Source organism: Danio rerio, chromosome 2 (genome assembly GCF_049306965.1).
Source record: "Danio rerio strain Tuebingen ecotype United States chromosome 2, GRCz12tu, whole genome shotgun sequence".
Taxonomy (NCBI): Eukaryota; Metazoa; Chordata; class Actinopteri; order Cypriniformes; family Danionidae; genus Danio; species Danio rerio.
Genome location: NC_133177.1, coordinates 50,975,001 through 50,978,985, shown reverse-complemented (window position 1 = coordinate 50,978,985; position 3,985 = coordinate 50,975,001).

The window sequence follows — 3,985 nt, the reverse complement described above, 5'->3', positions numbered from 1 at the left end:
CACATGCAAAAACATCCATTATAAACACAAGAAAATGAAAGAAATGCTAAAAAAGAAGCGCTAAAAAAATCCATTCTACTAAGGAATTTAAATGTCATTCATTAATCCACTTTTTAAATCTTCAAACATGTTCTTTAAGTGACATTAAATATGGCATGCATGTAAAAAGATAGGTCTGCATGTAAAAAACACATGTAAAAACATCCTTTACAGAAGAAATGCAAGAATGCCACTAAGACAAAAAACTCAAAGATATGAGACAGTGGAAACAACCAGATGTGCTATTACGCTATCTAACTCAGGTGTAGCGCATTAATCATCACAACAGACTTATAATAGCAAACATATGGGATTAAACCAACAGTCAATTTGCATCAACACTATAATCCACAGTTTAAAGCAGAAATCAATTCAGAGCGAGTCTAAACAGAATCAGATGCGAATTGCATCAAACTAAAGTGAAGCGTGCTTCCTTATAAAGCCTCCATGTGCTTGTTTTCTCAACACTTTCACTTTCTCAACTCCAGCGCGCCGTCGACAAAACCCAAAGAGTTGTCGCCAGCCCACCCCGACAGATCATTAGTTTATTTTCCATCCTCCCCCAAAGCCAAACAACAAATACATCTTCAAACACTCAAACCAACTGCTTCAATCATATACAAGCAAGACGTGACGACACTCAGTGTTTCTCTGATGTTTCAACACTCTGCAGAGTCAAACAATAACTCACGTTCAAGTGTCCTAAAAGTCACATAACCTGTTATCTGACATGTTTCCCTTCAGCGTAGAAATCGAGCAGACCTGAATCCATATGTTTCTCCCTGCAGTGAGAGCGTGTTCGGCGTTTACTTACATGACTGCACGGAAGAGTGACGCACTCAGACAGAAGTGAAAACCTGCGTCAACATCTCTCTCTCTCTCTCCCCTCTCGTTTGCCTCTCGCAGACAGCTACGCTCTCTCTCACACGCCCCTGTGCAGTCCCAGGGTGCCTGACTGGGTCCTACCGCTCTGAAATCTAGCACAAGCCATATTAGGAAACAGCAGTTAAACATGTCACACGTAATTTACATGTGGGGGGAGGCTCTTAGGGCTGAGCATATGCAAAGAGAGTGAGAGAGAGAGAGAGGGGGGAAGAAAAAAACCCTACACGCGCTGGTACGCGCATAAAACAAACAGAAGGGAAGTGAGACTTGAAGGGAGGGGGGTGGGGGGGGTTAAAAAAAAACGATAAGTCTCTCTGGTTGAACTGTTAACCAATCGCACGGTTGCCACTGTCTAAACAAGTAGCCGGTCTCCAACGGGTGGGGGAGTACCTGCGCGAGGGCCGTTTCCTGCCAAAAATGCACGGATGCAACTTTCCCCCCCCTCCGAACGCCACTGAGATTTGTTTGCAATCTATAAAGTCAGCCCACACACATTGAATGAACAACCAATGCACAAAACGAAGTGGTGCAGTGCTGTTAGAACTGCACAAGAGAGAGACACAGACAGACAGAGAGAGCGAGACAGACAAGAAAAGCAGTTCTTACCTCTCACATCATGGTTACTACTGAGTGCGCGTATATATGTGTGTGTGTGTGTGTGAGAGAGATCAGACGCAGGCGTCAGGCCTCGACAGCAGAGCCTCAGGCACCGGGTGGACCATTCTCAGAGAGGAGGAGAAAGAGAGAGAGAGGAACAGATAGAGCGCGTGTGGCTGCTGGTTGCGCCACTGTGTGTGTGAGAAACAGCAGCACTGCGCAGAGCACTGAACTCAAGCGCCAATCACGCTCTTTGGACCTGCCCACCAACACAACCAGGAAGTGCTGTGGCTGCTGCTAATGCTTTGAGTTCCTCACCGAAAAAAAAAAAGAAAGAAAGAGAAGAAAACGAGAAGGGGAGGGGACAAAAGGAAGGAAAGGGAGGTAAAGAAAAGAAAACGAGTGCGCTTTTGAGATTACATCGTGCTTTCCCTGGAGTCTGTCTGCGCTCGGCTTGCAGACTGCAGTGGGACACACTCACACACACACACACACGCAGCTGCACACCTGGTGCATTGTGCGGCAGTGTTATCTGCTGCTGGAAAAGGCTGGATTTGCTCTTAATTCCACTCTGAATCATCACTATCTGGGTTACGGCCATTTCTGGAGGGAAATATATCATTGGGGAACTCTGAATGATGCATTTTTGCATTGAAGAAAAGTGTGATTTACTTGCACTCTGAGCTATTTAACAAATGACACAAAGAATAAGTGGGTTGCATTCATTTAGTTCATTGATGTTAAAGGGATAGTTGATCCAAAAATGAAAATGTACTCACCTTCAAGTGGTTCTAAACCTTTATTAGGAGAAGACAAAACTTGTGAACATAAAAGAAGATATTTTGAAGAAACACTTTAATAGTAGGACAAATTCAATGGAAGTCAACAGGTTTTCAACATTCTTCAAACTATCTTCTTTTATGTTTAACCAAAAAAAATTAAGTCAAACAAGTGAAGGGTGAGTAAATTATGTCAGAATTTTTGGTTTTGGGTGAACTAACCCTTTAAAGTACACATGAAATCAAAACAAACTATATTAGTTGCGTCCCAAATCGCATACTTTTGCACTATTCTATGCCATTTTGTTGTATTAATAGTGTAAGTAGTGCGTTCACACTGAAAACTGTACAAATAATAAGTGCACTTTAATTACCCAGATGATGCACTCATTCAACCGGTAAAATGAAGTGTGTAATGATGGATACTTCATGCACCCAGCGACCGCAGGTTTGTTCACATAGCGGAAGGGGCAGAGTTATCGGGCGCACATGTTGGATAACTTTATGTATTTTGGATTGTGAAGGCAAAACTCTCCTATGAGAGTGATTATAGCACCTCCTGATAGTGAATGCAGTTATACTCATGGCAGGTATTATTGGGTTGTTTGGTCATTAATTTCACTATTTTGGCGACCGTCAAACATCATCAGGGAAACGGATTGAATTTCTGCTTAGTAAAAAACATTAGTGTTCCATTTGGGACGACACTACATACATATACTATGTTGTTGAGTGTGTAAGTGCATAAGTACAAAGTACATAAGTGCATAATGTGCCATTTGGGATGCAGCTATTGATTTAGTTAGCTCACATTGCTAATTTTGTGTTGAACCGTTCATCTGTGAATATCTTTAAGAAAAAATACAATAGTTTGCCCTTGTAATCTAAATCTGAAAATGCACTTCCTGTTTGTTTTCAGTTAAACTCTCACGTGTCTGAGAAATTGGGCGTGGCTAACATACTTAACCACGCCCCTCCAGCTGTCAGTTTTGATAACAAACAGAGATGGTGAGGAAGAGGAGTCTGTCAGGTTGTAATAACTCTCCCCAAACTCTTTTCCAGATCTTTCTGAATGTAATGCCTACTTTACTACATCCAATCAGCTCAATGAAGAAAAAACAAGCCACGCCCACTGTTTTCTCAATTAATATTCAGTTTCTCTAGAAACTGCGTCACAATACAAAATAAAAATAAACAGTTGCAGCTTCCGGTTCATGTGGACTTTAATGCTAACAACCTTCCACAAGGCCAGGAATTTGAAGTCCCTTTAAACTGCGCAATATTTTCCTGAAAGGTTGTGAGGTGTTGAAACTGGGACTTTAAGGGCTCTATCATATGTCCGGTGCAATAAGACGCAAGATGTGTTTGGACGATTTGTTTCTATTTTCAGACCAGCACAACTCTAATTTTCACGTTTTGTGCCAGGTTGTTTAAATATGAAATCCATTTGCGCCACTTTGTGGACTCATGGGTGTGCTGGTCTATAAAGGAGGTGTGTTAAGGTGCATTGATGGCGTGTTGCTATTTTGATGAATTGAAATAGACCGCACCATTGACCATTTAAAAGCAGGTATAAAGTCCAGCACAGAGCATGTTAGTTATGAGCCTATGCAGATCCGAACTCTTAATACACAAAAGATGTACAGCAATACACAAATATCTTTAGATATGAAAAAAATAAAGGA